The 9,534-nt window shown below is 39.1% G+C and overlaps 1 pseudogene; it reads right to left on the bottom strand.

Annotated features, from left to right (window-relative positions):
* Positions 1–6,618: 6,618 nt before the first annotated feature.
* On the bottom strand, positions 6,619–7,796 carry LOC141494951 (BTB/POZ domain-containing protein KCTD9 pseudogene; annotated as a pseudogene).
* Between the last annotated feature and the right edge of the window lie 1,738 nt (positions 7,797–9,534).

Raw genomic sequence — 9,534 nt, 5'->3', positions numbered from 1 at the left:
TAAACCTCTTAAGAGAAATCTGATCAACAGTACCCAGAAAGCAAAGTTAGGAGAAAAAGTCTACCTCAATTTTGTCTTCTGGGTTCATGGGTGAGCTGGGAACAGAAAGCAGATTCTACTGGGAGGACAGGACAGGGTGAGCATCTGAGAGCAGGACTAACCTGATCAGTCACAGAGACATGAACCAACTGGGGAAAAGAGCATTGGCTGTGAGACTGACAGTAAGGAACTTACCAGCAGGACTGGAGGAAAAATTCCAGTGCAGGAGACTTGCAGACAAAAATCACTGGTCTCCTCTTGTCTGGAGGAACTCAGAGTCCATACCTTCATTTCTGTTGAATTCTCTTCCTAGAACAAACACAATTACACCCCCCCTCAAGGCTTAGGTATAAGCAGCAGAGCTCCCTCAGCTGGAAAAGGGAAAGCAGTTACCTTGCCCCAGGCTATAACCCACCTTTTTTCAAAGAAAAAAGTTCATCAGCTTCTACCACCCCTTCCAGGCCAAGGAAGAGGGCCTCAAATCAAGGTCACAGATACTCCAGAGAAAGAAAAGAGAATGTCCTACTGGTCAGCCTACTTGGAGTTACTAAACTCAGTGAGTAAAGACTCTAAGGATCTTAACACAAAACCTTTGTGAACCATCCCCTCCCCTAACACAATATCTTAGGAAAATGAAGCAAGACCAGCAGAAAGGAGGAACCATAGAAAAAATCTGAGAAGGAATAAACCCTAATTCAGAGAGATGCACAACCTCAAAGAAGAATATAATTTATTCTCCAGCACAGAAAGACTCCCTTGAAGAAATCAGCAAATATTTTAAAATTCAATTGGAAAATTTGGGTAAGAAAATTAATGCCTTGCAGCAAGAAAACAAATAATTGGAAAATATATTTGGACAAATGCCAAAAAAGAAAATAATTCTCTCAAAACCTTAATTGGTCAAATGGAAAACTTTCAAAAATAGACTGGAATCTATGGAGAGTAATGACTTCATGAGACAACAAGAGTCTATTAACCAAAATAGATAAAAGCATAATAAAGAAGAAAATGCAAAATACCTCATCAGCAAAACCACTGACCTCAAGAACAGATCAAGAAGAAATACCCTAAGAATTATTAGTCTTCCTGAAAACACTGAAGAGAAAAAAAACCTGGACTTAATATTATAGGATTTAGTGACAGAAAACTGACCCGATAGCATGGAACCAGAGGGCTAAATCATTGTTGAAAGAATACTTCAGGCCCTTCTGGAAAGAGATTCTGAAATGAAAATATCAAGGAATATTGTGGCCAAATTCCCAGAACTATCAGATAAAAGAGAAAACGCCACAATCAAAAAGAAAGAAAGAATTTAGATACCCAGGAGCCAATGGAAGAATTACATAGGACCTAGCTGTATCAACATTAAGGGACTGAAGGGCCAGGAATGTGATATTATGAAAAACAAGGGAGCTTGGAATGCAGCCAAGAATTCATTATCCAGCAAAACTGAGTCTTCTCTTCTAGGGCAAAATATGGACATTTAATGAAATAGGAGATTTCCAACTTTTCCTGAAGGAAAGAACAGAACTTAATAGCAAATTTGGATTTCAAACAGGAGATGCAAGAAACACAAAGAAAGGTAAAAAAAAAGGGGGAAGGGGAATTACAAAAAGAATAAAAACTGCTCTCCAATAAGATGAAAATGGCTATATGACTGCCTGGGAGAAAGACTTTTATAACTCTCAAGAATCGTAACTCTCTTAGAGAGGATATATTTAGCCAGAAGTGATGGACACTCATGATTTATTCATGAAACTGCTATCCAATAAGATGAAACTGCCTATTACCCTGAGAGAAAGACTGATGCAATATTTATAATTCCATTGGAGAGAATATACTTAGTCAGAAGTGATGGACACTCACATCTTATCTGTGACTCAGATACAATGGTTTAAAAGCAATGCTTCCTTAAAATTGGGAAAGTAAAGAGATGGGAGGATGGAGGAGACTGAATGGGGTCAATCTCATTACATTATGAAGTACAATGGATCTATTCCAATAGAGGGGAAGAAGGGAGGAGCTGAGAACTGCCTGAATCTTACTCTCATCAGATTTAGTTTGAAATTAACATACATAAACTCAGTTAGGTTAAGAAATTTATCTTACCTTTCAAGTATTAAAAGGGGGAAAGGAATTGGGGGAGGAAAAAAGGGGACCAAGAGAAGGAAGGGAAGGAATAAGGGACAAAGGGAAAGGGGCAAAAAAGGGTGAGAAAGGTTGGATATATGAGGGCAAACACACTGAAGGTGGTGGTAGTCAGAAACAAAATTCTGGGGAATGTGGATAAGGGAAAAAAGGGGGAAATACAAAAAAAGAGGGAAAATAACAAGAAGAGCAATGAAGGGATAGTATTTATAACTTGGAATGTGAATCGGATGAACTCTCCTTTAAAACATAAACTAATGACAGAATAGATTAAAAACCATAAGACTACAATACACTGCTTATGAGAAACTCATCTGAAGCAGACAGACCCATATAGAGTAAAGGTCAAAGGTTGGAGCAAAATAAATTTTGCTTCAATTAAAGTGAAAAAATCAGGGGTAGCAAACCCTATCCCAGAAAAAGTAGCTCCAAAAGTAGATAGCTTTAAAAGAGATAAGGAAGAAAATTATATATTCCTAAAACTGTACCGTAGACAATAAAGAAATTTCAATAATAAATATGTTTGTACCCAATGGTATAGCATACAAATTTTTAGAGGAGAAGTAGGAAGAGTTACAGAAAGACATAGATAGCAAAACTCTACTGGTAGGGGAGCTCAACCTCCCACTTTCAGATTTAGATAAAATTAACAATAAAATAAACAAGAAGGAAGTTAAGGAGGTAAATGGATTGTTTGAAACCCAAGGCATCAGGGTAGAGCCAAGATGGAGATGTCAGTGTAGCATTTCCCTTGAACTCATCCCCCATACCTCCAAAAGAACAAAAAAAGATGGCTCTAGCCAAAATTTAGAGGGGCAGAACCCACAGAAAGACTGAGTGATACATTTTTACAGTCCAAGGTAACTTAGAAGTTCTGTGGTAAAGGTGTGTTTCACCAAGACCGGGGATTGGGAAAAAAAAGCAGTGGCTGCAGCTCAGACAAGCCAAGTCCAGCACAGCACAGCCCAGCACAGCCCAGAGAGAGCTTCAAGGGGTTGGGGAGAGAACTGTGGTGCCCCAAAATGAGTATGGATTAAGGAGCACTGTCTGTAGAAACTCCATTAAGAATCTGGAGAACACTGCTTGCATTCCCAAAGAGAGTAAGGAAAATCTGCAGTAATTTCTCTGCTCTCCCTGGGGTAGGACTCTGCTGTTTGCCTACACTCAGACATTGCAGTTTGGGCTTCCATTCTAAATAACCAAGCTAGATCCCTCCTTATAGCCCCAGGGCAGAGGGAAGTATGGGAGCCATCTACATAGCAAAGCACAGGCAAAAAACATAAGACCTTGGAGGAATAAAGGTCCCAGTGAGGTGCCCCCCCAAAAAAACTCAAAGCCTTGGAAGTGCTGTAAATTACTCTTGGGCTGAGGAAATGAGTAAACAAGAGAAAAAGAGGAATCTGAGCATAGAGAATTACTTTAGTGCCCTGGAAGATCAAAACATAAACTCAGATGATAATAAAATTGAAGCTTCCATATGCAAAACCTCGAAGAGAAATAGAAAATGGATTCAGACTATGGATGTCCTCAAAACAGACTTTGAAAAGCAACTAAGGGAGGTGGAGGAAAAACTGGGAAGAGAAATGAGAGCAATGCAGAAAAATCATGAAAACCAAATCAAAAGCTTGTTGAAAGATATACCAAAAAATACTGAAGAAAAATAATATGCTAAAAACCAGTTTAGGACTTCCAGCCAAGATGGCAGAGAAAAGACAGGCATAGTTCTAAAGTCTTCTGATCTTTCCCCGTCTATCATATGAAACAAACCTCCTAACAGAAATCTAACCCACAAAACCCAGAAAGAAAACAAGAAGAAAGAACATATACCTCAGGATTTGTCTCCTGCAGCAGCATTGAACTAATTAGGACAGTTGAGTCTGGGCACAGAGGGTGGATCAGCCCTGTATCAGCCAGATTAGCCTGAGGGCCTGAGAGCTGGACCTGCAGGATCAGGGCTGGGGCTAGATGGCAGGGGCTTGAGTCAACTATGGAGCAGAGGCACTGGTGTTGGTGCTGACCCTCTGGAGCTTGCCAACAGGACTGGGGGGAGAGTTCTGGTGCAGGAGAGCTGTGAACACCTGCCCTGGTCTCCTCTGTTCTGAGGAACTCTGAATCCACACTTCCAATATAGTTGAGGCCTCTTCCCAGAAAAAGCAATTGCAGACTACTTCTGTCTCAGACACTGGTGTGTGAGCAGAAGAACCAGCCCAGCTGACAATAGGGAAAGGAATGAATTCACCTCAGGGTAAAGCCGACCACTGACTGAAGGCAAAAGGATGCAATATCTCCAACCCCTCACTTCAAGCTAATGGAGAAGGCCTCAAACAAGGTCACAGACACTCCAGAGAAAGCAGCCACCACTCCCTACTGGCCAGCCAAAAAATTGCACTCAGTGAGTAAAGCCCCTAGGGATCCAAACACCTGTGAACCAGCCCCTCTCCAACTCAAGGTCTTAGCAAAATGAAGACAAGTCAGCAGAAACATGGAGCAAAACAAAAATTATAGGAAGGAAAATACCCTAACTCAGAAAAACCTAGAACCTCTGAGGAGAATACGATCTGGTCTTCAGCACAGAAAGACTTCCTTGAAGAAATAAGGAAGGAGTTTAAAAATCAACTGGAAAATTTGGAAGAGACAATTAATACCTTGCAACAAGAAAACAAATCCTTAGCAAATACAATTGGAAAAATACAAAATGAGAATAAATCACACCATCAATTGGGTAAATGCAAAAAGAAAATAATTCTCTCAAAACCTCAATTGATCAAATGGAAAGCTCTTTCAAGAGAAGAATTGACCAATTAGAAAAGGAGTTGCAAAAGGTTAATGAAGAAAACTCCTCCCCCCCCAAAAAAAGAATGGAGTCTACAGAAACTAATGACTCCATAAGACAGCAAGTCAGTTAAACAAAATTAAAAAATAGAAAAAATAGTAGAAAATGTAAAATACCTCATCAGCAAAACCACTGACATTGAGAATAGGTCGAAGAGGGACAACCTGAGAATTATTGGACTTCCTGAAAACATTGAAGAGAAAAAAAAAAGCAAACCTGTCCAATAGCTTACTGCCCGGGGCTGAGGATTCTTTCCTTCTGAATCTCAAGAACAGGCCCTGCACCCGGTCTTGGGAGAGCTAGAATTGGGATCTGAGGTCACTTGCAAACAGGCGGGCCAGATCTTTGGCAAGGAGAGCCACAAGTGCAGACAGATTGGCATCTCATCTCAGATCAGCCAGCTGTCAATTTAGTGGGGGGTGATCAGAGCATCAGTTTCAATCCTTGAGTCCCCATTATAAAGTCCAAACTGCAATGACACAGTGTTCTCCCCTCTTCACTCCTGTTTCCCAACACTCATTGCCATGGATTTGGATTTGATTCACCACACTCCTTAGTAGTGATTGTCTAGATTCATCAGCACCTGCAATTAATGACTATTATTGATGCACCTTGAGATTTACATATAAATGTATATATGTATTTTGGTTATTCAAGCATCTTCCTGCGCTTGACCTTGTGAGATAACCAATAACTAGGTCTGGGGAACATCACTTAACTTCTGCATTGGGGATGAAGGGAATTTGCCTGGGGTAAAAATCCTATTCAACCAGGACCACCCAGTTATGTTGGAGCTACCAGTTAATCCCCACATTGAGAAAAGAAATTCTTCTTTCTGTATTTTGCCTTAGGTTCTGGCACATTGTACCCCATCCTATCACCTGAATTCAAAGATATATAATGAATCTTCCCATCCAACCACCCCCCCCCCACTCCCACCTCAGTTAGAACTGAGAATTTCTTTAGTTTAGCTGTTGTGTTGCTCGGAAAAAAATAAACATTATGAAAAATGTACCTGAAAAGAGAGGCTTGGGGAGCTCTGCTCCACCACATTCATATATTCTGATAATTTCTACAGGCAATCAAAGTAACAGTAGCAATCCTAAAGCTAGCTGTAACCTCAATAACTCCCCCCCCCACAATTGCACAAACTTTAACAGTTTAAATATCCATATTGTATCTAGAGATTCAATAAATAATTGCATATATTGTGCTTTTCATAAATTAAAATCCTCAATGAATTTCAAACCCAGATGATATTTCCATAACATGCCGATTTCAAAGCAAATATACTATTATATACTATTCCTGACTATTAGGCCAGGCCATGTCTCCCAGCTCATTCGAAAGACAGCAATAAAATCTAATTTCCATTCAGCTATTAAGTAAATGCTTCCTCTTTACAACTTGAGGGAAAAAAGTGAAGATTTTTTTTCCTTAGGCAGTACTGAGAATATACATTATTGTCTAACTGCTCTGTAATTCTTTTACAGTGTTATTTCTTCTAGACTACTGAGTAGATGGAGAAAACGTGTCACAAGGAAAACACTTCACATCTCCTCTTGTTTGGAAGAAGTCATCTAGCTTCCAGCCCCCTCTTATCTGACGCTCTGGGACATGTGCAGGGGGGGGGGGGGTCAGCATCTCTTTAAAGATGGCGCCCTTGACATTGGAGCCTCTCAAGTTGGCTTCTTGGAGATCACAGCCTGAAAGATCACAATTTTCTAAATCCGTCCCTGCCAGAGTTGCTCCTCGAAGGTTGCAGTTTTTCAATTTTGCATTTTTTAATGTAGCAAAACAAAGGTTAATCCCTGTCATCTGACTTCCCTCCATATCTACACCTTTCAAATTAGCACCTTCCAAGTTGGCTTTAAGGCCTGAAGGATCCTCAAAGTTACACAACTTCAAAGATGCTCCTTCTGCATTAGAGCAAAGCATTTTCACCCCCTGGAGATTTGCGCAATCAAGCACTGATCCGGAGAGATCAGTTAGTTCAAGATTTGCGCAGCAGAGATTAGCATGCGCAAGATTGCAGCGACTTAAATTGGCCATTTTGAAATTTATGTATCAAAGGTCCAAACAAGAAAGATCAGCACCACTGAAGTTTAGACCCTGGCAACGCAATTCTGATTTGGTTGGTGTGGCGAGCAGAAATCGAACAAACTCCTTTCGAGATATTGGAGAATGGTCTTCTGGTGGTTGAGAATTCTTTATTGCCGCTTCAAGATGTTCAATCAATGAGTCAATACCAAAAAATCTGGCGTCTTCTAACACACCCAATAAATTAATGCCATCATTTACAATGAGCTGACCATGACGTAGGTAGTTCAGAATAGGTTCAAAATACTCAGGACTTCGGTCAATCAAGAAAGCGCTCCTGTGATCCTGTTTATTTCCCCAAGCACATTTGTCCTTAAACATGTGGGCCAGCATACTGTCAGGTTCTTTATTCACTAAAGTGCTCCGTGTGGTTGTAAAGTACCGTCGCCCGACATTGAGGGTTAGCCAGTCTGTGTGAGCTCCCGTTGGTCGTTCAGGGAGTTTCAAATCTGTCTGAGAATCAATAAATGGTTCTCCTTCAGATACAAAAAAGAACACCATCATCTCTGATCAAAGCAATATCATCAATCAGTCCACCCTTTCCATTATACACACTTGTTGCTTTGATTCCCAGTTTGTTGTTGGCCACAGAAAGCAAGTCCGATAAAGTTCCACACACAGCAACCACCTTGCCATTCTTGGGGCTGCCGTTCAGGAACGGGGTGACCTGCCACATCGCACTGCCCGCGCCGGGGCCCGAGGGAGCCGCCACCCCACCATCCCCCGCTCCCCCGCCGCCCGCCCGGATCCCAGAGGCGGCCCTCAGCCCTGACCCGCCCCCCTATTTGTATGTCTTTAGCCATATTATATAAATGTTCAATACCAAAAAATAGTTTTTAAAATGAGAGACACACACAACAAATGATCAATATCATAATTACAACAAATTTGAAAAAGAAATAATACCATGTAACTTTGTACCAATTACAGGCAGAGAATACAACCAATCATACAATTTTTGCTCAAATAATATAACTGTAATTTACCTCTTTTTTTCAGTAATGATTATAAATTCCTCTATATGGGGTGTGATACTATTTAAGTCAGAAAAATTTTACCTATTTTCTCAGCATCTCTACTTATATATTTCCATTAGTAACTTTGTTATATGCCAAATTAATTTTCAGCTTCTCCATCAAAATAACTACAGTCATATTTTTCTCTCCATAGTGCAGTTGTTACCCATGGAGGATTTTGCACATAAGTCCAATATTCAGTTCCTTTTGCCATTCCCAAATTGGCTTTCCTTTTGTATGGTCTTTCCTTTTTTTCTCTTCTTAGGCTGTTTTAGATTTCTTAAATGTAAGTTGTTAATTTGCTGTATTTCTTGATTCATCTGATCTGCACAGTCTGATGTTTTCTTCTGATATCCAGACAGTTTGTCCATCAGTTGACAAAACAAAAACATACCCTCAATCCCAAGTTAGTAATTATCAAGTCTTTTGCAATCTCCATCTTTTGTATCCTTCCCCATTTCTCTATACTCTTAGGGATGTTTATTATTTATGGTAATTTTGTAACCAAAGTGTTTTTCAGCCGAGGTTTTATTCTTATCATCTGAAGTCAAATAATAAATGAATACAAAACTTATTTAAGTGTAGTCTGGTATCAGCTTCCCCATATCTGCACTTATCTGTTTATGTGGGACTATTTTTAATGACCTATTTTTCTTCTCAACTATAGGCTTGATCTGTGGTATATAAGGGATGCCTGTAATATGTACTATATTGCATATACAGAATTGTTGAAATGCCATAGAAGTATATTCAGTGCTATTATGTGTTTTTATAAATTTCGGGATCCTTGAAAATCAATAGAATAAATGATCAATCATACCTAGAATAGTCTCTGAACTTTGTGCCGTTGTCATTGTATACAAACTAAATGTATCCACAGTAGCATGAATAGATTTCATTTTTCCAAAAGGTGTATAATGAGTCATGTCCATCTGCCATAACTCATTAGGAGTCTGGCCTCTAGAATTCTTAAAATAATTTAGAGAGGTAGGTAAATATCCCTTTGTGGACAGGATTTTACTATATTCCTAGCTTGCTCACTGGTGATTTTAAATTCTTTCTTTAGTAAAGAATTCTGATGAGATTTTTTTCGTAAAACAGTTTAGTTTACTCTTCTACTTAAGATTTTAAGGAGTGCAAGGTTTAATTGTTTGGTCCTATGATTACTTTCAATATATATATATATATGTATATATACATACACACACACACACACATATATATATATATACATATATATGCATATATATATATATATATATATTTGGTCCTATGATTACTTTCATATATATATCCAGGTAATCCAGGATGGGATTTTATATGTTCAATAAAAAAGGAATTGTATCTATTTCTGATAACTTCTAGTAATTCTTTTTATTTTTTCATTTTTTTCTTTTT

Source organism: Macrotis lagotis, chromosome 8 (genome assembly GCF_037893015.1).
Source record: "Macrotis lagotis isolate mMagLag1 chromosome 8, bilby.v1.9.chrom.fasta, whole genome shotgun sequence".
In the NCBI taxonomy this organism is placed as follows: Eukaryota; Metazoa; Chordata; class Mammalia; order Peramelemorphia; family Peramelidae; genus Macrotis; species Macrotis lagotis.
The sequence above is the reverse complement of the archived record's forward strand: the minus strand, read 5'-3'. Positions and strand labels throughout refer to the sequence as shown.